Source organism: Corvus cornix, chromosome 2 (assembly GCF_000738735.6).
Source record: "Corvus cornix cornix isolate S_Up_H32 chromosome 2, ASM73873v5, whole genome shotgun sequence".
Classification (NCBI taxonomy): domain Eukaryota; kingdom Metazoa; phylum Chordata; class Aves; order Passeriformes; family Corvidae; genus Corvus; species Corvus cornix.
The window spans coordinates 145,490,989-145,517,009 of record NC_046333.1 but is presented as its reverse complement, the minus strand read 5'-3'; the positions used below and the strand labels follow the sequence as shown (position 1 = coordinate 145,517,009).

Genomic DNA, 26,021 nt, shown 5'->3' with positions numbered 1-26,021 from the left:
TGAGGAAGCATATGAAATCTAACAAATACATATGACTTTAAATAAAGCTTATGGGCAGCAAGATTATGTTTTACTTTGTACATTCCTTCCTGAAAGAAATAAAATATTTATATTAGAAAGTAGAGGTGTAATTTAGATTAAACCATTTGAAGACTGATATTCCAGATGACAATGAATTTAGTGGCACTTTATGGTTTTCAGAATCTGTAACAGTAGGGTAGTGAAGGACTTCATTAAAATTTACAATGCTCCTGCCAGGTATTGCTATTAGAGACCACTAAAAGGAAGGTGACTTGCCCAAGGTAGTCCTACATTGAAATCATAACTCAAAAAGCTCAGAAGTCTGAGTTTTATTCCCTGGTCTAACCATAAACCCTGAACTATGTCAGCCTGGTCCCTCACCCAGGGGTCTGGCAATGGTGGGAGGGCTGCACATCCCAGTGTTTATGGGGGCAATCACACCTTGTTGCTGTTTCTGTCTTCAGCCAATTTGGTGTGTCTGTTTGCTTCTTAAACACCATCTCAGCTGGAGATGAGCTAATTTTTGTGGATTTTGCATGGACAACATCAAGTTCAGTACTCCCTGTCTGATAGATGACTCTGTGGCAGCTAAGAGACAGTGCTGCTGCACAGAGTGAGAAAATTGGCTTTTTCTAGTAGGAGCAGCCAACATGAGCAGCTCTGAAAAATGACACAGATGTCCATTTGTTTTTTAAAGACACATTAATCTTTCAGAAAAGTGTTTCTGAAGTTGTATTTGGACTTGGCTTTTGTTAATGTCCCATATTGCTAATTGATTTTTCTGACCTTCCCAGCCCATATGAAAACAGGGAGGCTAGGGCTGCTGAGGGAAAGCTCTGTTTGCTACCACAAGAGCCACATGGCCGGCAGCCAGCAGCACAATTACACCACGTGCCTGGAATGATAACTGAGCTATTGCTCCCCTCTTTACTTTTAACCTTGTTATTAGCACTGCTGCAGCCTCGGCGTGGCAGATTGGCAGACAAGGTAGGCCACAATGACTTTTTATGACGACACTGCATAGAAGGTCCTCAGAAGGCACCACAGTGAGAGTCCACTTGGGTGCACCCAAGGATGAAATAAGATAAATAGTTCTTATTAATTATTATTATTGTTGCTGCTACTGCTGTTACTGCAGCTACTACTGTTACTCCTTGATGCATTCAAGAAGGATCTGGGAGGTGCCAGAGATGATAGTTTCTACTAAGCAGAGAGCAGGATGGACAAAAACATCATGTCCCAGGAGAAAGATCTACCATTTTTCATTCCTTCCATCCCCTTTGTACAGCTTGTACAGCCTCTCTCGTGGCTCTGTTCCAGTTTTTTGCCTTCTCTCATCTGCAGTTTTCTGTAGCCTGACCTCCACACATCATCACAGGGGCTGTGAACCTCCTGGGGAGCCTGCGGACAGTTTCAGAAGTTGGATGTGCAACAAGGAATGAAGTCCTAAGCTGAAAAACTAAATCATAAGTGGGCCACCAATAAAGAATTTGGCAGGAACTGTCCTTCAGAATTAGGCCCTTTGGAGATCTATGGTGTTCAAGTCTGTATAGCACATAATGAGAGACAGTCCTTTTCCTTGAAAAAAATTTACAGGCAAAGTTCCAGAGAGGAGACCAAAGAATGGGAGGTACATGCTGAGAAATAATAAAGAAGGACACAAAATGAGTTTCTTTGAGGGAGAGAAAACTTTGCTTTAAGATTAGAAATGAGGCAGAGGGGGTAAACAGTGGTAAGAGTGCAAAGCATTTAGTATAGATCTAGACTGAATTAGGATTTCACATTATAGTATTCCTAATTTTCAGACCACATTTTTTCTTGGTTTTTTTTTAGTTTACTTTGGTTTGTTGTTTGGCTTTTTGGGGTTTTTTTGGGTGCTTTTGTTGGGGTGGGGCTTTTTTGATTTTGTGTGTGTTCTTTGGGTTTTGGGTTTGTTTTGGTTTTTTGTGTAGAAGCCCCAGATCTGTTCCTTTTTAAATTGTACTTCTCTTTAGGCAGAATATTTTGCCTTTTAGGTAATGAGTTGGGTTTTTTTCAGTAAATTCCCAAGATTTTCTCTATCTTTAGGCTTAACACGTAAAAAATACTTCTACATTACTTTAGTATTTCTATTCTCATTGCTGGATCCTTTTATCAATATTTTACATGTTTTACACACATCTCATGGGTACCATGCTGGTACTTTTTAGGCCCAAATTTAACATAAGAATTCAGTCTAAATTTAAGAATAAAATAACTTAATAACAATACACTCGGCACCAACTGAAAACAAAGCCTCTGAAGCAACATGAGGCATAACAATATAATGATCCATCACTTGTTGTCCTTTGCTTTTTTCCTCTTCTGCCTTCCACAATTAAATACTAATGGTCATGAAGAGATTCTCTGGGGCTTTTTCACAATGTAATTTTTCTCAAAAGCAACTACAGTTGCTCATGCTCTATTGTTCAAAACATACTAATAATGTTTCATACATACACCTAATGTTTCAAAAGTAGAATTTTACTGCCAGTTGGATCATGTTTAATGTGCTCTTTACCAATTAAAGCTTGAGAGAAGCCAGGGAAGAGATGTTTATAGATATGCACTGCACTGTAGGGGTGGATTCAGACACAAGCTTCATAGGGGCTGTGCAGCATCACTGCCTCTCCTGTCTGACTGAGCACTGCGCTTATCACTGCTGATGGAAAGATTAGATCCCATTAAACTGCCACATTTTCTTCTTTTTATTCCCCCTCCACCAGGAATTTATCCAGCAGCAGTCTAGGGACCAAAATATGATACGTGGTTCACATGCAGGGCAGCTCTGCTTTTGTACTGGGACTCAGAGCAGTTCCTACAAGGACATGATCTCCCAGTGTCATCCTGACTCCTTCTCTCTTAGTCTCAGCTCTGCTCAGCTTCAGAAGCTGCAAATTTACACCCACAAGTGAGACAGGAGCTGAGTAAGGATAGCTGATTTGTCCACTCCCATTGGAAAAAAGGGAAATCAATATTGAAAATACATACAATAAATAAAATGCCAGTGCCAATTAATAAAGGAGAATGAATAGTTTTCAGTTGTCCACATAGGGCAGCACTGGTTTAGTGACAATTTTTTCTTCTTTAAATAATCAAAATCATTGTTGATATTTCTGGATGGGATGTGAAGGAAAATTCATGGGTTTCAATACAGAGAAAAAGAGGAAATTCAACATTCTTATGGGCCCAGTCTGGCATAAAACACATAACTCAGCTTAGTATAAGAACAAGAGTTCAAGTTCAGACCAACACTCTGTGCTTTGCTCATCACTGCTGCTCTCTCAAAGCCACAGCCTGACATCTCTCCTGCAAGACTGCCAACCTCAACATTTTATTACATCTCACATTATTGTATTTTTTTCTTAAAAACCCTGCTCCTGAAAACATGCATTACACAAGAATCTCAGCTTTCTCTTGAAGAAAATGAAGTTTCCAGACCTCACTGCTGCAGGACAAGGCTTGGAAAACATGAATCTTCAGTCATACATAAAAGCCTCAGAAACCAGATGGAAACTCAAATGCATACAACGATCCCTCTGTCTTTTTCTTCTTTTTTTTTAACACCATGTAGTGGTTTAGTTTGAAAATCCATTACTTACTTCTTTTCCTTCTGTGAGATAAGAATTAGGAGAAAACAAAGCAGGCAGCTTCTGCCAAAGGCTCCAGGACAGACCATGGCTCCCGGCTGCAGAGTAGAGCACATTCTTCACTTCTGGTCCTGTCCTGACTGGGCCAAGGGCTACTGCATGAGCGATCTCCTGCTTGATCTGGGCAAAGGCTTCTTGCTGTTCAGGGCCCCAGTGGAAATTGTTCTTTTTAAACTGTCACAAAATTCTTCTGATACCTGAATCACGATTTCTGAGTGCCCAAGATTGGCACTCCAGCTTCCCAAGATAGGAAGGTTTGCCAGAGAGAAGCCCAACAGTTCTCAGTGAGAAGCAAAATGAACAAAGCATCACCCCTGAGCTGTGCAGAACTTCAGTCCACAGGGATGAGTCCCTCCATGCTTTGGATCCAATTGTCAGGCTGTGTCTGCTCACGGCTCCAGGCTGCCTTCCCCTTAATTGTCCAACTGCATGAGCTGGGCAGGAAGATGGTAAATATTTAACAAATGCACCTGAGTCAGGAGCCAAAGCGATGCAATCATTAAAGACAAGGAAGAGCTCTCTTCAGGATGTAAATCCAAGGACTGTCTGCAGATATTTCCATCATCTGCTGAGGAAACCTTCTGATGACCATGACCCTAATCTAGTCAAATTAATTAAGTGCCTAAATTCAAATTGGATGAATCCAGGCTGAATCCTCATGTCTTCAACCGCTTCCTCTTCCAAAAGAGATCTTTACTGCAATCATGGAGTGATTCTGCAGCTAAGAGAAAACTCTAAGTGGCTACCTGAGCCTACTCACAGGAGAGTGAAGGTAATCCCCTTCCACTCCTACATATCTCATTTTTCAAAGTATGTCACATGGATTAAAATTCATGTCTTGCACCTGCAGGAAATTTTGGTGTCATGCAAAAAAAAAGTCAATAGATTCCTCCAGGTGTGCATTAACAAATGCATGGGGAAATTTATGTACAGGGCTTCATACACATGTGCCTTTAAAAAGAGTCCATTTATTTGGGTATTTCAAGGCACAACTGTGGTGGTGGTTTGAGGGGTTTGCACCCCTCGCAGCAAGAAGCAGAATCTTTAACTTAGAGTGCACTAAGATAGCAGGAATATACTTTCTGCTGCTCTCCATGAAAATCTCTAAAATATCTCCTTTTGCACACACTCCTCAGAGCTGCTGAGTCAGCTGGGTTCAGCAGTGGGTCCTTCCACAAAGGCCAAGCCCTGGGCAGCATATGCAGGGATTGACCAAACCATAATCTCCAGTTTCACCCCAGATATTTATGGTTCCAAAGACTGGAAACAAGAACCACACATCTCTCCGTGCCCAAGTGTCAGGGAGGAGAAGGTGTGGGAGTTGAGAGGAAAAGAGGTTGCAGAAGCCACGGGGATGATTGGGAGGAGGAGAGTGGTGTGATCACAGGCAGAGGGAAATGCATAGATGTAAACAAACAAAACCCGAGAGGCTGAACAGAAGCAAAAGGCTTCCCAAAGCCTGAAGTTTGGAAATACCAGAACTAAAGTTGCTAGGACAACCATAATTGGTCCCACTGTGTATAAGCTTTAATTAGATAACCACAAACTATTTTTTCCACGAGGCCTAAAGATCATTTCCAGTGCTGGGACTGGGCGTGGTGCTGGGCACAAAGGCTGATGCCCCAGCAGTCCCACTCATAGTTAGGGGACAGCTGCAGGGAAAACAGAACAGAGCTGGACAAGCAGCAACAAAGATGCTTTCCCTGTAGTGGAAAGCACAACCACAGATCCAGCAAAGCAGAGCTTGTCCCTTGCCCTCTGACATCATGTAGGAAATCACTGTTTCCCGTATTTTCACAGCTGGTCATTAACTGGGGACTTCTTTGGATATCTGGCTTAATGAAAGTGTTCAGTGCCAGGTTGCTTGGGGCAACTGGGTTACTGGGTGGCATCCACGCCCATGGCAGGAGGGTTTGAAGGATGATCTTTATGGTTTCTTTCAACCCAAACTATTTTATTACTCCATAACTAATGCTCACAGGTCTTGAGAGGAACACTCTCACTTGAAGCCAGCAGGTACTTCACCATGGGGCAACCTGACACATGAGGTGGATCCTCCCCAAGCACCCTGCTCCATGTCACAGCAGGCTTTGGACAATTATGTCCTTCTAGTAAACCCTCATAGAAGCACCAGAGGAAAGTAGTATTTTGAAGTCACATGAAAGCTGGATGCGCACATTCAGTACTGAGGTCACAAACTGCTCAGAGCAGACAAAAAAGCTGCTGGGGCTCAGCACAGAATCAGCAAACAGAGGTGTTTGAGAAGAGGCTGCACAGCTACCTTCAGCATCAACATCTCCTTTCCTCGTGTGAGCACCACCCAGCATTTCTGTAATACTGCAGTCATGAATATAACATTAGCACCAGCTACGTCAGGCTACATTACACTGTTCCCCATGCCGCTGCTGCTGTGCCTAAAGAGCCAAGACCCACTGAGTGACCTTACAGAGGTCATTATCCTGGGCCCATGCACCTCCTCACTTCATATTTTGTCTCTCTTTTTATTAGACTGGTGGCTTTTAATTCAGAACTTATCATTACTGCCCTTTCACGCAATGAAACACGATTTTAGTCTGTTTTTTCAAGCACTCTCATAATCTAAAGAAAACCATCTAAAGTACTGCCAGGTACTGTCTTTACTGTATCACTGCTGTTACAATGGTATCAGTACCACCATTTCAATATTTCTGCTCAGCTCCAGCACTAAAGGAGAACTCTGGATGCACACAAGCATTTGTGAAGCTGTTTTTGCTGACCGAGAGAGGAGTGTGTTATTTTGGACCTTCCTTTTGAACATCAACACAAACTGAAATGAAGGAGAACCAGAAAGGAAGTAAGTGGCTCACACAGTAATATTGCTTTTGAGAAGAAATGACTCAGCTGTTTTCTGCTTAAATACAAACACATACACAAAAACATCCCTGCCACATTATGCAGAAATCACCCTTATTTCAGCTGGAGAAATAAAGAGCCACTGAAGCATGATGAAAGCAGCCGGACCCAGCCAGCTCCTGTGCCAAATGCCCCACGCTGCCCTCCCCCTCTGCTCTGCTCTTCTGCTCCTCAAATCTGACCAGAAGAAAAGGGTTTTGAAAACCAGAAGGAGAGGGGGATCATTCCTGGCCTGAAATCAGACTTTTGCTGCCAAGTTTCAGCCCAGAAGCAATTTCTTACAGCTGAGTTATAAAAATCTGGGCAGAAAAAGTCTGGGAAACAGAGAAGGGAGGTAGACAGAGGGAATTTTGATGGAAAGGCAGGCATGACCTTCTCTTCAGCAAAGCAAGGGGGTGATGCTTCCAGGGGTGAGAGGTCTTGCTTTAAGGCAAAAAGATGAAACACCATCCAACAACAATAAGAAAATTTGAGATACTTTCTTTCTTCCTTCCTTTTATATATTATATATTTATTTCATTTCAGGACATTCTTGGTCATTTATCTGAGTTGTTTTAAAGTACCTGTCAGTTGAACCACTGAGTCATATAATCAGATATTGTCATTTTAATGGTGACAATATTTCTTGAACTGTGTTTTTTGGTCTGTGTTTTACCTTTGGCAATTATTGAAGACACTCCCAGAAGTTCAACAAGACCAAGGCCAGTAGATATCAATTATAGTTTATCTGCATTAAAAATGCTTCTTAAAAATAATTTTCTGTGTTTGCAAAGGTTCTCTATTAAATGCTAAAAAGCTGGACTTGTCTGACTTTAGACCAGTGGCTCGAATACCAGGAATTAATAATTTTGTGACTATTTAAACATGAGACTGTGGTTGAAACTCATTCATTCTGATGCAAGTATATGTACAAACAGTGAAGAGGAAAAATGGTTATAGATACAGGGGAATTGCAAAGTGACTTGCCAAGTATCACACATAGGATTTTGGCAAATGGAGGAGGACCTGTGTCTCATCACAGAATCCAGAGTTGTGCAGTTTTTATCACTGCTCTGACCTCAGAAGACTGTTTCCCACCCTTGTTAATTTATGGGTGTACTGTTCATTTGGAAACAAAATGCAAAGCATACAAAGAAAAATACTCACAGAAAGTTTGTTGCATTGTTGCCACAATATTTTTTATTTCCAAAAGAATAAAAAATAGATGAAATGTTAAACATTCATTTGTTACTTTTATATTGCCCCTGTTTTGCTTTCTTGCATGTTTAAGGGTTTCTGTGTAGGAGGATTTTGGATGGGTGGGAACAGGGTTTTCAACATTTAAGGAAACACCTCCAGATACTCTGCACCAGTCAACCTTGTAAATGGGTTTTGCTCCAGAATAAACTGCCTCTTAGTGAGCTTGAGGTTGATCCATGGTGTCTATGCTGGTATGCCCTCAACATGACCTTCAGAAAACACCACAGTACAGGAAAATAGGAATTCTGTCTTCAAGCCATTTACGTCTTTGGTCTTGTGGGTTACACTACTGAGCATAAAAGCATCTGTAATTTAGGGAGAGGTTTACCAGAGATCAGCCACCAGAAGTCACTGGACAGTCAGTGATAATATCAGCTGTGAGGCAGATCTGATTTTGTTGAGAATGCAGATTTCTAGTTACTGATGATCTTGACATGTTGGTAAGTAGCATTGTATGAGCATAGGACAAGGGCTTGTACTTTGCACCTTATACACATCTGCACTGGGGCTCGAGGCACCAGGAGCACCAATATTAAAGATAAACTGTGTCTTGGCTGGTTGAACAGCTAATTTCTATTCTGTTTTGACAATGCTGTGAGGAGATTTTAGTGTCCCTGGGTCAGTTTGGGGAGCTACTTGCAGAAGGGAACTTGCATTCCTGGACTTTAAGGAAGCAGTGACTACGCCATAACCTACGGAAAAGATCAGTTCAGCTGATGCTCAGGAATCATCCTGCTCCTCTGCTGATAGTTGCTCATGTCCACGGTCATGTGAGAGCCACTGACGGAGGGTGTGAGTAAGAAATGTAAAGGAAATGCTCACCTTGCAGTCACTGGGTTTATAAATCATGAAAATATGTTTCCCTCATCCAGACTTGACATATTTTTGTAAAAGACTCTTCAGTGCACTCTTCTGCACAGCAGACACTGGTGTAGCTGATTTCTTTTATACTCTCTAAAAATAGTTCATGGATTTGTATCTTCTGCTCTGTGTCAGAATTAGGAATGGGGCCAAACCATATCCAATTACCAAGTTACCATTGATGTTGGAAAATATGAAAAAATAAAATCCAAATCTATCCTTGGATTTCATTTTATTACACAGTTTTGCCAAACCACATTTACATAGCTCAGAATTTGAAAAAGAAATAGGTCTAAAAGTTTGAAGAATTTTCAGAACTGAAGTCCCATTTTTGTATACCACTTCAGCCAGATCTTCAAATGCAGGGAAGTAAGCAACTCCCACTGAAGTCATTTGAAGGCAGTTGGGTTTTGAATGTCTCAGCTATTTAAAAACTCTGAAATTCAAATATACTAGATCTTACATCTCATCCAAAGTCAAAAATTGGGCTTGTAAGTGACTTGTCCTGTCTGAAAAAATTTAACTGGCATCATCCTGCTGTGAACAAGACTGGGGATTTGATATAAAATCATGTGTCTCACATTTTTTCCATTGGAAAACTGAAAATAAAGCCCCTCTGACTGTTTTATTTATAGCTAAGATGCTTAGACTATCTTCTATGCAGTTTCATGTTCATATCACAGCCAGCGTAAGCTGGTCTCCATCCTGGACAGAGGCTCCAGACTGGACGCCTCAGTGAGTTCTAGAGACTTGTATTGTGACTGCTTGCAACTCAGATTCTCCATGTTTACCTCTTTTTGAGGTTTGGTGCCAGTTTCACATGCAAAATATCCAATCCAAGGTGCTGGTTTGGCTTTGCAGCTGTGTCAGCTCTGTAGAAAGTCAGAAGCTGCACCCTAAACCAAACTCAAAATGTAGTTAAAAGTGAAATGTTGTGCAGAAGGCTAACAGAAATGCTTCTGTCTGCTCTTAGATTATTCAGACAAAAATAATTTTTAGGTTATCTGGCCACTTCCCAGCCTTTCCTAAATGGAAAACTCAGTCAGCCCTAACTCCACTCCTTTTAGATGTTTGTCGCCGAGCTGAAATTGACTGGAAAGATGCAGGACCAGGGACTGTCTGCCAGGAGGCAGGGTTTTTATCCCACTCCTACGCATAAAGCTATAAATCATATTCTGCCATCAGATCATTATATTTCTTCTGTTTCTTATAAACACAGCAGCAGCATCAAATGAAAGACGAGCCTTCCAAGGCTGTTGGATTTCCTTGTATGTACTGTAGAAGGCAACATTTGCAGACATATGGCATGCAGGCTACTCTTAGAGAAGCCTTTTGAAAACTGAACTTGTACATTTTTGAGTCCAATAATTGTAGGTGGTCTGGGTTACTAACCCTAAATCACTTCAGTGGTAACTATTTCTCCTAGTTCTACACATCAGTCTGCATGACATTAGGTTTGAGGGGGTTTTATTAAATACAAATCTCAAACATAATCCCCTGAAATGAGCTATAAAATATTATCTTCTGTATGCATGGCTCTTTTTTTTATTATAATTGCTTATTTGGTTACAACACCCAGGAGTGTGTGGGTCAAGCACACACCACTGGCAGTGCTCTGGTGAACAATCATTCCTTCACCAACTCGTATTTCTTCCTGATTTTTGCCTCTCACTTTGCCACAAAAGTATTATAAGGATAATGACAAAAATTTTTCAGGACTTCAGTTGTTATGAGAGAGGAAGACCATGGAAGTACCTCAAATATTTTGTTAGTTTTGCTCTTTTGACTTACATTTATCCCCCTATCTACAGAGAGAGAGAGAGAGAGAAGTGGAGGTCCATACGTATATATTCGTATACATAGATAAATACACACACCATAAATTTTATAATTAATTATTTTTATGTGATTGATTATTGAGGTACCCTTTTCTATGCAGGAACTGTGCTGCATAGGCCTTTTTGGAAACTGCATATTCCGGGCATGGCCATGGCAAAGAACAAAGGAAGAACGGCTTTAGTTTTCTCTGGTACAGGGATCTGCATGGGTACAAGCCCAGAGACTTGAAAGGGTGATGAGGATTGTTGTGGCAGGCAAGCGAGTGTGAAAAGCTCTGTGAAAAGACAAAGAGGTGGGACCTGGCCACGTGGGACCTTGTGTGAGAGGACAGCAACATCGTCCTGACAGCAAGCACATCCAAAAATCCTCCTATGAACTCTCAAAAGCTTTGCTGCTCGCACGCTCTGCTCCCGGGTTCTCCAAGCTCTGCTCCTGGATGCTCCAAGCCTGCTGTGAGCAGTGCAAGGGCTGAACCCAAGCTCAGAGGTCCCCACTTGCAGGTTTGGGGAAGAGACACCCTAAACCACACCTGTAACTGCACATCACATGTACTCAGAGTAATTTCTCTCAGCTTTTGGAGAACAACCCGGGCCTGCTCTGCAGAGCAGGGTGGCCACATTCAAACCACCTTGGGGGAAGGACCCTTTTCACCTGCTGTTCCCCAGATCATGCCCAGGGGAGGTTTAAGAGACAGACCACTTGAGCCAAGCCATAACAGTGATGGGGGTTGGTATTTTTACAGCATGAATGATCAGGTTCCTGAACTGTTTCCTGACAGCATTTAAGCTATTGGTATGAATACAGCCCTTCACCTTGCCCAGTCACAGCGAGGCATGCAGTCAGGAGCAGCTCACCCCTGCCAGAACCCCTCCCTGTGATCCCCTGCCTCAGCGTATGGCAGCTGTGACCCATCTACAGCGACACTGCTCCGAGGACATCCTTTGTGCTGAGCATGCAGCAGTTTTAATCACACTGTGCAACCTTTAACATGATTGCATTCATATTTATTGCTGCACTGACACAGACAGTTCAGCTACTCTGCTGATGGATACCCTCATACATTAGCTCAGTTAGAAACCTGATTTCCTGCCTCTAAGTGAACTGAGAGATGCTCTAGACGCTGATACAAATGTCTCATAATCCGCTATAGCATACCATTAGGATAATTGTCTTGAGACCAGGTAGTGCCAGATTGATAGTCCCTGTTCCATTTGCCAGCGGCGCAGGTGCAGATGCTATTAACAAATGCATCCACGCCTTTTTAAAACACTGCTGAGCGCTTTGCTCCAAGGCTAACCTTCAGCAAGGAGTTCCTTGAGTTAATTATTCACTGTGTCAGTGCAGATAAAATGGCCAAATTAGAATTAATAAAACGCTGGAAAGTTAACCCTGAAGGGAATATCTCAGAGAAGGATGCTACACTGACAAGGAGATTGAGTAGATGACCTAATAAGAAATATTTAGTCCCTTTTCTAATTTCTGTCCTAAGACTTTACCAGATGTGCTCAAATCTCAAGCACATTACATGCTTTGAAGTACTCATCCATCCCTGTGTGCCTCTCAAACTAATTTTTACTCTGGATATAGTATTCCTCACTGTTGTCTCTTTGGCCTTGTTGCTGCTGACAAGACTGATGTGTGCATTCACACCCAATTCCACTCAATTAACACTCTCTGTTTGTGCTCGAGTGTTCGTAGTGGAACAGCTTTAAAGAACACTTTGGATAAAGCACAAAATCCTATTAGTTGTTTATATTTCTTTGTTCTCAGCCCACCTCTGCTTTCAGTTGTGTCTACAGAATTATAAGTACTTAAAACTAATGAAGTAAAGAGCATAAACGGAAGTGAATGATCGAATAGGTCTTCTTCACACTGAACTCTGAGATTTCAAGTGGTGTTTAAAATTCAGTCAGAGCTGCAACCGCATTATCTTCTGCTCACTCAGTCCTTGATCGCGAATTGGAAGCATTCATTATTTATCCACATCTGTCATTCATAAACCTGTTTATTGTGAAACAGATTAGACATTTTCCCCATTCAAATCCCATTATTCCATTGGATCTGTAGTCATACCATCCTTCTCCTTTGAAAATGCCGCTCTCTGTTCCTTTAGTAGCATTGAGCAGTTGCTGTCATTTAGATAAATGCAGGATAAATTCTACATTGCAATGGTCCTTCACATAGTACCAGCACTCAGTCACACTGCCATTCATCTCACCATCCACTTGCACCAAGTAAAGCAGTGGTAAGACCATACAGAGTGAAGAGGAAACTCCTGAGGGTCCTTCCCTCCTCCCCAGCGTGTGGTGGGGAAAATCAGGCCCTCAGACCAGGAGTGTGGATTTGCCCTGGACAACAGATATACCACAACTGGTGTTCTCTGACACACACTGGGGGCAAGACATGGTCCACAGACTGCAGGGGAATTAAATATTGGTAGGACAGTGATGTTTGTATCAACAGTGAACAGAGGACAAAGAAACAGCACTGGTGGTCAAAACTGTGGCAGTCTTGGGAGTTGTCCTTAGAAAATGAGCTAACAGACAGTTCTTTCAGGCAGCAAAAACAGGCAGACAAACTACGCCAAGTATTTTCATCTGGTGGGAGTTTTATGGTCTGTACCTTTCCAAAGGCAGATATTTGGAAGGTAAGTATTAGAACAAGTACCCTTTTGAAATGCAAATTTTCTGTGCAAATGTCCCCAGAGACAGCACAGATCTGAGATAATATTTATTATTATTGTTGTTGTTATTGTTGTTGATATTGTTATTGTTATTATTGTTGTCATGTTACTCCTGGACCAAATGGGATGGCAACACATTGAGTAATAGGGAAAGATCTCAATATAAGTGCAAGGAAATGTGGCCATTCTTGCAACAGCCTTGTTTTCCTTCATTCATTGCCCCAGGATACTGCAGAAAACTACTAATATATTGCCTGGGTTCAACTACTTCTAGGCACTACTCAAAACTAGACCTTGTGGTGCTACTCCCTGCATTTTCAAGCATAATTCTGGCTACATGTCTGAGCTGGGTTCTGCTTCTCTGATCAGCCAGCTCTGTGCAGCAGATGTCTCCTGGGACCAGAGTCATCTCTGACATAAGTCATTTGGTTTAACTGAGGTAGGACTGCAGCTACACTCATCCCAGGGGTCTGGACCTTGACTGCTCCTCTGCATTGCCATATGCTCCGCTATAATTGTAAGCTGCAAAGTAAAAAACAAATATGCAGCTTAAACAAGCCTGCTCTGTGTGGTGTTATTTCACTTAAGGATTAGGTGAATCAGCTTCACTGAAGAAGGCAATCTTCTCACCATATGCCCATCCAGACCCCTGGGGGGCTGCTGCAGGGCAGGAGGGAGGTGTGTGCTGTAAGGTGTGTGACAGCTCCTTGTCTCCCTGTTGTTAATGCCTGGCTATAACAAATGGTACTTGAAGAAACAGATCTATATTTAAACAAGGCATCTTTGGGTAAATACTTGAAATCCAGCAAGGACTATCCCGAACTCTCAGAGAAGGAGTCTTGAATGCCCATGTCAATATTTCCACTGTCATCAGTGAGCCCAGAGCATCACCTTCAGACTCCTCTATTTCAATGCATGAATTCAGAGCAATGAAATTTGAAAAGTAGAATGACCTCAGCTCCTGGTGTTTGCATCTCTGAGGCAGCACCTATTTACCTAAAGCTCTTCTTTCAGTCAGAGGAGAAGCAATTAGCACAAGGAGTATCACCCACAGAGTCAGGCACATAGATATCACTGAGCATCAAGCTGTGAGAAACAAAGTACTAGGGCACCAGAAGACAAACAGGCAAACATTGCATTTGTTTCTGAGACCAGAACACAGCAAATAAACTTCAATGAGCCTCAAACTAAAAAACCAAAACCTTGCAATCAATGTAGAACAGTAGAAAATGCAAGAAAAAATTATCAGTATGTCAGATGGCAAAACTGTAATACTTCTTGAGGGAGAAAAGGTTAACCCGTGTATCTACCATGAAGACAAGTGAGAGTTTCATAGGCAGAAACTATATCCTTTATGAAACCAATCAGAATAATGGGTGAAGAGGAGGCAGACTGATGGGCACACAGCCTTCCTTCAGGTCTGGGAACTTCTGCAGTTGCCTTTCATGGAGACTACAAGCATACCTCAGATTTTCAGATGTGTGCCAGCTCTAACCCATCTCCAAACTGACAGAGGGTATGGCCTGACTTAGAGCTGTGCAAAGCTTCAGAGTGTTATCTGAGGTACAGCTGTGATTCCACCACTTTTATAGCTATACAGAGTGAGTCTTGGTGGGAAACTAGTCAGATATTCCCTCCATGAGGCAAAAGGAAGGGCAGAATCTTGATTCTCTCTCCCTAAAGTGCTGTTCTGCACAGTTATCAGAAACAAAACACTATTTATGTCACTAGCAATGGCATATCCTATTCTGAATTCTTGAAGAAAACTGACCTCTAGAGTAATGAACGGAAAATAAAAATAATAACCTCTTTGGAGGAGAGAGATGCTTCAAAATTGCAAAAAAGTACTGGACATTTTGCTCTTACAGGAACCATTTATCTTGCATCTGCTCCCTTAACTTTGTCTCAAGCTCCAATTATGTATGAATACAGCTGTGTACATGAAGGGTAAATATCCACATGAGTCCAATACTCCAATAGCCATGTTTTACTTCTCTTTAATTTCGTTTTTCATCTCTCCATGAAGCTCTACTTACCTTATGGGCCTGACTTCAAAAACTCAGCTGGTGAAGGGATAGAAAATCTTTCTGCAACGAGCACAATAATTCTTATTGTCTCAAAATATACCCCGAACATATCCAAAAGCTTTCAGACATAGAAAAGTGGTCTTAGTATTAAAGGAATTTGACTCATTACATCTAGAAAAGACTTTTTTTTTTTTTCCCATCAGGTTCTACTTAGTTGGCTGTAAGATACTCATTGAATTATTTCACATAACAGTATCACAAAAACAAAGTAGGTATGGAAACAGTAAACAAATTGCACTGATTTTTGTCTCATTTACTTTAGTTTCATACCACTTCAGTTTCACTTTACCAGTTTTTCATCTCATATAAATCAGTAGGTTTCTACTGCAACCAATAGCTCCAGAGTGATTTCATCAATCAAGGTTTAGGTCTATTTGGCTCAGTGAAACTACTGCTATTTGTAGCATAGTGAATAAGTACAAAATCAAGTTCCATATTTTATATTTTATTCTATTTCTCCTTATGAAAAAATATTACTAAGGATCTATGAAAAAAGTTTCAGAGAGGTAGAAATGGACAAATGCAAAACATTCACAGGATTTCCTAGACAGGAAGACAAATATATTTTATTATGTACAATAATTAGCACTAAAAACATTCTCAGCACTTCCATGGTACTGCTCACACAGCAGCTTAGTAATAGCTATTTTTTGTGTCTTTCTTTTTCCAATGCCCTAGATGGTTTGGGTCATACTTTGTTGCATAAAGATGAAAAAATTAATTTAGATTAAATGTGTCAACAGAGGGCAGTTCCATCAGTGAAGTGCAGTTGTCTCATCTGAGCCTCTACAAGATTTCCAGCAGAGAAATGCCCATTTGCTCGCTTCCCTACTCCACTCTATGGAGCCCTGTAGGGTAGAGATAATTTTCTCGTGCCTCAGTATTGCTTTGATTCTGAAAGGCACAGGCATGGATTAAGGAAACACCCCAGCTGAGCAGCTGTCATTTGTGAATCTATCCTCAGGCTAATCATATAGCTAAAGCCCTAATAAACCAGTGAAACTGGAGCCTCAGTGCTGCCAGGGCATTTTTTGGCATGAATTGTAACTCATCTTAACCAGAAAGGTAAAATGGTAAAAAACCTGAGAGGGTATTATTTTAAAGCTTTAAGACATTGTTCTTAATGAACCAGACTGTGAAACTCTTACTTGCACGTTGATCAAAAAAATAGAGACAGAACCACCCCCAAGAGGCTGAAATTTCAGGTACTTTGGTGAGCATCCAGGAGAGAGACTTTTCCGTTAAGGTTTGAAGTAAATCCAGCAAGTCATTTCTGAAACAGCAGCAATAGTCTGAAAAGCATGTGTTCAGAAATAGTCCTTATTTGAAAGGTCTGCTCCCTATGTTCATGGACCAAACAACTTTCATGTGGAATTTCTGTACCCACCAGTTAAGGGGAAATAACCCACAAAAAACCCCCAAAGAAACAACCCCCATTAATTGGTAAAGTGTCTATATTTAATCTTATGTCACTGGGAGTTCAAAATTGCCGTCACCTTTCCAAACAGTGCTTTTTGATCTTCATATTAAAAAGCTGAAAATTTATCTTGCCTTCCCCCAATACTTTTCTACCAATTTTAACTCAGGAGGCAGTAACAAATTCTTAATTTGTAGACAAAACCTGACAAGCTCCAATGAACTAATATGAAGCATTTACAGGTTTTCATGATAAAAAGAAATTTAAAAGCCATAGATTTCTACTTTGGTCTCTTTCCTAGGTGAAGGAAAAAAAAAAAAAGAATGGAAACTATATGTTTTAAAAATGCCCTAAACAGGCACTACCACCTGTTTATTCAGTGGCTGCAGAGTTCTGCCAGGAGTTAGAAGGCTGGGGTTCAGTTCCCACTTCCCTCCCAGAGATCAGAACCTAGAGAAGCAGGTTACTCTAATTGCACGGGGGAATATTCTGCTGGGAAATATTTTGTGTTTTTTGCTTTTTTTCTCCCTGTAGATGTTGTTCTACTCTATATAGAATATTGAAATATTCATTAGGCCAGAGAGAACAACTCTATATCATGGTGTTTAGGCCCTGCAGTGGAGAGACAGGACATCACTCTTATGAATATTTCAATATTGTAAACAAAGTAGAACATACTCTATCAGAGGTATTGAAAAAACATTTCCTCTCTCTCCATCCTGCACTGGGGGACACCAAACAGTCTGGTACTTGGGGGCTGCTCCTGGGAAATTAAGGTGGGCTCAGATTTCATCTGGCAGATGAGGAAACTAAAGCCTTCTTTTTTGCATTTTGAATGAGGCCCTGCCAGATGAACTATTGAAAGACAGGAGACAGGTGGCATTTTAATCAACTGATCTATCTTTATGTATCTCTTTTTCTCTCCTACCTCTCACTTTCAAGAAAGACAAGCTCATCCTGACTTTTGGAACAGTTTTAAGCCCACTGAAATGACAGTTTTGGACAAAACACTGAACAAACAAAGCTTACTCAAATCTGAGAATGTTTGATGATATTTATGTTTTTCAAAGCTTTAGGTTCATCTCTAGGATTATACAAACAGTGTTTTGTCTTCTTTCTACATCTCCTTTTGTCAGGGTCCCTTCTCCCCTGCCATGTGGTCCTGGGAGGGGCCCTGGGGGGGAGACACGGGGTTTCCCTGCCCCGGTCAGCCTCATTCCCCATTGGTTGTTTTGTGTTCCCCTCTGCGGGCAAGGACCCTCGGGTCCCGGGATTGAGCAGTTCCTCGGCAGAGCCCCGGCCATGCGGCTGGAGAAATAAACATCTCTGAAACATCTACCAAGAATCTGTACATATATATTTCTTTTCCACGGGCCTCGTTGTTTGATACACATGTTGCAGTTTCCCCACTGTAACATCCTTATACTTGGACAATTGTGATTTGTCTCTGATTTGGTGAAGTAAATGGATGCGTTGAAGGGAAGGAAAAGGGTGCATAGGAACCCAAATACATCTCACTGTAATGAAACAAAGGTCTGTTAGAATTGGCACTTGTGAAAAATATTGATCTGATTTCTATGTTATGGATTTACAGATGAAAATTGAAAGTTACTAGAAGTTGTGCTAGATTGGAGTTTGTCCATGATTATTAAAGTCATAGGATTGGTAGCTGAAGTAAAATTCAAGTGAAGTGCATAAAAAAGTCCTAACCACTACTACATTTCTGTCAAAAAAAAAAAAACAAACCAACAAAAACAAAACCACAGAAAAAAAATCAGCATGCTCTGTTGAGCAAGGCTTCCTGTTTTATGTGTGAGTCCACTCTGGAAGCACAACATGGTATTTCTTCACAAGCTATATGGAATGCAGTCCTCCTTTCCTGCCAAAAACCTGGGCAGAGGGGGAAGAATTCAGGCCAACCATTTAATTTGATTGTGAATTTTGCTCTTATGCCTACACATTATAACACTGGGGCATGGATAAAGTCAGGTAAGAACTGGAACAGATGAGCCTTTGGATGTTCAAAGCTTTAACTTCCCGGGCTCTGAATGATAGGCATGCTTAGATCAGAATAAAATTTCTTTTGTCATCTCTAGAGCCGAGAGTATGCCTTTAGCTGGCTGAGAAAAATAAAGTTTGGAAAATCTCTATGTGATATTATACTATTTATATTATTTATTTTGCCTGAATTTATTCTGTAGCAAGCATTCTAGAAGTAATGGAAGTAAAATAGCTCAGCAAGGAATGACATAAATGCAGTGAACTGTCACTGCATATAGCTTCAAGAAACACTTTCCACATACATCCACCTACTTTTCTTCAGTGCAGTTGTCACAGGAGAGTTTGCTAAGGATCCTAGATGATGGAAATTTCAAACACATCTTCCTACTGCAGTTTATTCACCAAAGAAAAATCCCTAGGCTCCTGAATACCCAGGGAATCATTCATGTTCTGGGAGACAGGCTGTCACATAGAGACAATGAGCCTGTGTGTGTTTTTGCTCCTCACAGACACACACGGATTCAGGCTCCATCTGCATCCATAAGTGATGTGGTGCAGCAGGAGCACCAGATTATCCTGTTGCAAATCACAACCATCACAAAGCTATTTGTGCTAAGGACAGCAGCCACACCACGTGACTCATGGGGTTTTACTTCAGGGCAGCTCTAATCTTGTCCTCAGGACAGAACACCTCTCAGTTGCTGGAGTGCATTGGTGCTTGGTTGTCTGCAGCACAACATTTGTCTGATCTGGCTCATGCACTCGGAGGCAGACGGTGCAAACCAAACCTGGAGAGTGGGGACAATCAGGAGAGTCAAAAGCACAAAGCTTGAAGCTAAAAGCTTGCCTATTCCTGACTTCAAACCCATCATTTCTACACTGTTGTCTCAGAAAACCACGTGCTCCATAGAAACCTTCAAGCCTCTTTCTCACAGTGGTGGATAAAAGCAAAGACTTTTCCAAGCCACCAAAGCCAGGACCACAGAGGGCATTACAGCCTGGGTGCAGCTCCCATGGCAGCTGTGAGCCATCCTGGATGCCTCTGTGATGGCAGTGGTACAGGATCTGCCAAAATAGCTCCCACTCTGGAGTCACTTCATCACTCTGAAGAAGCAATTTATATAATCTGCTAGGACTACACAGGTACATGGAGCTGGGGGCTCAACCATCCCAGCTGGCCAGAGATGTCAGGATGGACCTCAAATCAAATCTATGTGTACTGAAAGACAAGATATTAAAATGTAGGCATATTACAATGGCCTGAGAGATGTGAAATGGCAGACTGCTGGTAGTAGTAGAAGGAAAACTGTGATCTGTACTTATTTGGTGGTTGTGCTGAAGGTCCCAGTTTATAGACTGGCAAACATCTCATTCCTTGCAATGCCTAAATTGAGGGACATGGGACAGTCACAGGGTTAGGACATTACCCAGAAAACCTCATTTTATGTGGCTAGCAAATCCTTAGAAAAATTCACATGGCTTTGCTAAACCAAAGCATCTCACCAACTCCACTGGATATTTGAACATATCTGTTTTTATACCCATACACAAAGATAAAACTCCACGGTGTTCAAATTGTCCATGTCAAGACAAAAATACATCCACTTTTCCCTCTGCAGTTGTACCTCAGCCGTGGGAAATGCACTCTTCCACTACACAGATGTTATCAGATCCCATAATTGTTTGATTCAACATTTAAACTCAGCTTTTAATGATATGCCAAAAACTACAAATGAGACTTTACTTGAAACTCTCAGTTATAAAAGCAAATTTTCCTAAAAGTGCACCTAAGCCTTCTGGAGATGGGGCCTACATCTTGGCAGGCTCCGCAGGATTGCAGCACATTACAATAGTTCCTCAATATAAATAAAAATAATCTAGATCATTTTTTGGTGTCTGCACATCTCAAACAGCAGGGATCAGACCCAACTGGCCTCCTGATGACAGTCTCATATAAATATTAAATATTAATAGTACTGTTACTGTTAATTTGGCAAAATGTGATACTGTGTAAAGTGAACTTTGTCTCTTTTGGCTGTGCTGCAACAAGGAAAACACATGTTCTAAACATTTCTAGCTGGACAGGTTTCTTTTACAAATGTTTGCGTTTCTTGAATTAACATGCATGAGTGGGTTGGGGGAGGTGGGGGGGAGGGGCTGTTGCTTTTACCTGAAGTCTTTCAGCCCCCTTTTTTAAGTCACATTTACACCTACTGGAAATCTGGGCTTAGGTGACACTTTTTTCTAATTGAGAAAGAGTCTCTTATTCATCAGATAAAAAACCAGGAAAGGCTGTCTAAAACCATTCCTGTCTTTGACTTCAGTAGGTTTTTATGCAGTTCCTGTCATAAATGTAGGTCAGAGACTGAAGGTAGTGGCTGGAGCAATTAAGTGCTCTATTTGACACAACTGCAAATCAAATAAAATACTTGAGAGTTTAACCATTATATAAACACATTTATTCTTATGCTTTCTACCCGCTGTAAATAGGAAATATTTACTTTCATGCAATCTGGAGCCACAATATCAACAGTAAGAAATAAACCTCATGAATATGGTTATCAGGATATTTGCCAGCATCCTCTCTTCTTTAGCATTAAAAAAATGTTTCTACCTTACCCCTTCATCAGTGTACTTGAATCTTGAAAGGTGAAGTAAAGATAGGAAGAAGTCTGAAGGAGGTATCCCTAACAATCTCTAAGGACATGTGGCAGAGAATGGATTGCACTCTTAGATAGTTCTGCTTCTAAGAGCTTGCAATCAGCTCTCAGTAGCAGAGCTGTTCAACACAGCACAAAAAAGGTGAGGTTTTGTTGGCCATTTCGAGTGGGGAGAAATTGAGAAATAAACAGGAAAATATAGGGAGAGCTGTGACCTCTAGAGAGAAAATACGAAGGCATTATGAGGAAGCACAAGCATGAAGAGAGCAGAAGCTGGTAATGACTCTGTGTTCAGAGCTGGCTGTTGAGTACTGGTGAGAAGACTGTGGAAAACTCCTTCACTGTCTCACTGGGAAAAAGGGAGGAAGCAATAGTGTTAGCTGAGATAGGTGGAGGATTAATCAGCTGAGACAATGCTCTGGCACTTTGTAAACATGATGAGACAGATGCAACTGCCCAAACTGGGTGCCCCTTGAGACGCCCAGGAACAGCAATTGGAGGGCAAGCAGCCAGCCAAGGGCATCTCAAGTAGCCCCAGACACTTCTCCTGACAGTGGGATAACCAGTCTGATGTGCCTGCATGTGAGGTAGAAGGATGAAGAGGTTGTGGAGGCTGATATGCCCAGTGTTATTTTAGGTTCTATGAAGTATCTGCCTTTTAGTAGCCTAGAGGTTTTCCAACATAAATTAATTCTTTGACTCTCTGGTCTCTGTTTGGTGCTCTCTATGATACAGACATATGATACAGTTTCATGGGCATGGTGGTATTCAGTCAAAGGTTGGACTTGGTAATCTTGGAGGTCTTTTCCAGCCTTCATGATCCTATGATTCCATACTGGCCAATCCACTGCAGATGTGCCAGGTATCACAGGGGGTCTCAAACAGCACTGAACTTGTTTTAAACAGCAATGTTCCCCTCCTTTGTCACTACAGGCAATGTAATTAGCAAAGAGGTTCTCAGCCATTCTGTCTCAAAGTGGGCACTGAAAATTGGCCAGCTGAGTTCTTCATTCAGGTCTCTGGACTGAAGCTTCATTGACTGTAATGTTACCTTAGACATCTCATGCATCTGTAGACTCCTCCAAGTAATGTGCCTTTAAGTCTTTAACTCTGGAGATGAAACTATCCTAAGTAAACAGAAGTTTGGAGAAATTAATCTTAATCTGGGGCAGTTCTTGTAATATTTTTAGTGCTGATGATCTGCTAAAGGGGTAGGACCAGACACTAGAAGTCACGAGATCAGCAGTGATAGGTTACAATTAAAGCGGTTTGAGAAACACAACACAGCCTGGGTCAATTGGATTGCCTGATGCGGGCTCATGCTCCCTGGAAAGCAGGCTGCCAGCCACACTCCCAGCCCGCCCACCACGGGGCTGCAGGATCAACAGCTGATTCATTTCCATGCAAACAGCACAGTCAGCTGCAGAGCTCATCCCAGCAACAATAAACATCAGCACAAGGCTGTGAAAATGGAACTATGTGTCGTTGAGACGCAAAAAAGCCAGGCTAAAACCATCAGATGAATACAAACCCTCAGTAAAAAAATCTTATAAAAAGCATTTCCAGGGGTTTACAGGACTGAGCACAAGGCAGGACAATGCAGACCCTGATCTGGTAAAGCAGAGCCAGTGAATGTCCTCCGGGTGAGACAGCAGCCATGGCAGGTCAGCTCTCTAATGGACAGGGCACAAGACAAGGAACTGAAGCTATAAATAAGCTTCTCTTCAGCCAATGGGTCATGAGAAATGCACCGTGTAGCCACTGAGGAAGGAAGCTCCAAGGCTGCAAAGAAAATGGGTTGTTGCACCTCTGGAAACTAGCACAGACTGCCTCTAACAGCACTGAAAGCCTGGCAGGCATTTGGGTATCTGCACCAACCCAAAGCCACTGAACAGAATCACAACAAAAAAAAAGTGTCACTGCTGATTACCAGTGAGTGAAGCCAGAGCACTTGGGCTGTTCAAGGCAAAACTGTCTGCTGATGATTGCATCAAGACGCATCTTTAGGGAAAGTGCTGTGGATAATGAATTTCTCTGGGCTCTCATTTAGCCTCAGCAAGCCACAGGAAAGGTCTGGTGAATGTTGAATCACTAATGGCAGCCCTACCAGCAGCATTTACACATGATTTTAGAGTGCAATCAAGAGTTTGCTGGATTAGAGGAACATCTCTGAGCACATTTTAACGTAATCTGATGGGACAACGGTACAGACAGCTGGCATTTGGGAATTACATGGCTGGCCAAATCACAGGGAGAAAATCCTCCTGAACGCCCAGCAATACACGAAAAGAGAAAAGCATGCAAAGAGTACCCCACCTCTCAGATTCCAGTCAGGTTCTTGGAAAAGATCAAAACAAATTTAAGAGGGGAATTGCATCATGAGAGAGAACTTTCCCAGCTTCTAGAAGGTGGATAATTTGGAGCCCATTCAGGCAAAACTCCAGTGGGGAAACAGAAAACACATTTTGCAAGATATGACATAACCAGGTCCCGCACTCAGACAATCGAGCACATGACACAGTAGCAGAGTTCAAGTGACTCAGCACTCCAGGAGAATTTTAATACAAAACCTCTTCCCCTGGGTACACACAAAGCAATAGAAAAACCAGATCAGCACTAAATAGCCTGAGCTAAACATTCATCTGGACAAAAGAACAATCATGCAGGCAAATCTGGCAGGCTTACATGAAACAGCAACAGGCTTGGGACAGCAGATGAAATGAAACCAGTAGCAATGGAAGAATAATGACAGCGAGGCGGAGCCCTTGTAGAACTGAGGCCAAGGCCAGGAAAGCAGTGCAAGGCATCCAGAAATCAGCTGCGTCAGAGGAGATGGGAGGTATGAGAGGAGAAGACAGGAAGAAGGGATGTACTGAGCTGCGTGCTGCAGCAGAGACACAAATCCTGCACTGGCAGGAGGCACATGCTGCTAGGGGCCGCCTTCTTCTTCAGAGACCTGGGCATGAAAAGGACTACATGACTTAGTAGGTCACAGAAAATTGGCTGTGGAAGGATTAACCACATATCTCAAGCTTCATGTTAGAAAATGCTTTAAAAATTAAAGAAAAAAAAATTAAAACCCAGAGTAGGTAATGCAACATCTGTCATAATTCCAAAAAGAGAAGCACAGGTTGCAACAGCATATGTTTTGAAAGGGTCACTAGAGGAGGCAGGCTGGGTGCACATGACCGGGGTGCTGAGCCAGAGACAGGAAGACAAAACCCTTTTGGGACATCTGAGAAGGTCAAACAGAAACAGAAACCTGAAGCTCAGATCCCTTTTTCTTTTTTCCCTTCCCATACTCCCTCCTAGATCTTGCAATATGTGCTGCCCCTCTGAGTACACCCACAAACTCTGTGGGTCAGGATGCCAAGGAGATGTCACATATTGTGCTGGGAATGCTGCAGTCTCTCTTCTGCTACTAAAAGTCACAGCAATACATTCCTTTTTATATTTCTTCAGCTTCACACTGTGCAGGGACACATCAGCACAGTTCCTCTTAATCCCCTTTTGCTCAAACATCCCCTCTTGCTCAGGCACATTTAAATGCTTATTAGGCCAGCGCTACCTTAAGGTCAATCATGATTATGTCGCTCAAAATTTCCGAGTGTTCCTTTCCTATTGACTAACCACCTCATACAACAGACTAATTAACCCACCGTGTTCTCATTAAGTGGTATTCCTTCCCTCTCCTCCAGGACCACCAGCTGTGCTGCAGATTTCCTCTGAGTTTAGGAAAATAACAAGATTCATTATCAGAAATGGATTTTTTTTTTCCTTCAGCGTGTCACAGGCCCACGGTCAGGTTTAAAATAGCAGCCCCCAGACTCTGGGACTTGGGTCAGGATTTAGATAGACTCCTGCACGGGATGGAGTTGATGTTTCAGCAATTCTTTGGGGAGTGAAGGAAGGATCCCATCATGAGGAGACCTGAATTTCTACCCATATGCCCAGGTTGGAGAAAAAAAGCATGTTTTATTCTTTCACAGACCATGATGCATTAGATACTGCTGCTTAGGGTCGTAGCGGGTCTGCAGCTGATGTGCTCTCCAGCTCTTGGGCAACTCTTCTACCACTTCAGAGTTCATGTTCACCAACTCCCTTGTTTTCCAGAGGAAAAACTGGAGTACCAACACCAAAACAGAGAGGGGTGCTGAGCCCAAAACAGCTTCAATTTACCCAATTTTTAGGTGGTTAACAGCTTCAGACACTACCCACAATATAGCAATTCCTACACCTGATTTGGGCACCCATTCCCCACATGCCAGCTTTATGTCCTGGTGAAAGAGCATCTCTCACCTCTGTAGGAGCCCTGCCCAGCCTGTGAATTCACACCCAGACTTCAGGCCTGGCAGCACAAAACACCAGAACACCAAAGTCCTCTGGTCTGGCAAGCCAAAATGTTTGATCCTCATGTTGGTGTGAACAAATTAGACATCAGTGTGTGGGTAGGTGCCTCAGAACAGGCTTTAAAAACTGAAAAAAAATAAACCAAACCAAAACAAAACCCCCCCCCCAAAACCTTAAAAACTGGCTTATTCAAAGAATAATAGCCCATTTTTTTTGTCTCTCAGTAAGTTCCAAGTCAGTGTGGACAGTGTCTCTGATATTGCTTGCAACCAGTTGAAGAGAGAAGGTTTCTCAATTTCTCCA

General features: G+C 42.0%; 1 long non-coding RNA gene across 1 annotated transcript in view; it reads right to left on the bottom strand.

The window, feature by feature from the left end:
- Nucleotides 1-24,201, bottom strand: part of LOC109950941 — a 31,804-nt gene extending 7,603 nt beyond the window's left edge. Inside the window, exon 1 of the long non-coding RNA XR_002273277.2 lies at nucleotides 24,054-24,201. This is a non-coding gene — a long non-coding RNA (uncharacterized LOC109950941). The remainder of the gene's footprint in view (nucleotides 1-24,053) is intronic.
- Between the last annotated feature and the right edge of the window lie 1,820 nt (nucleotides 24,202-26,021).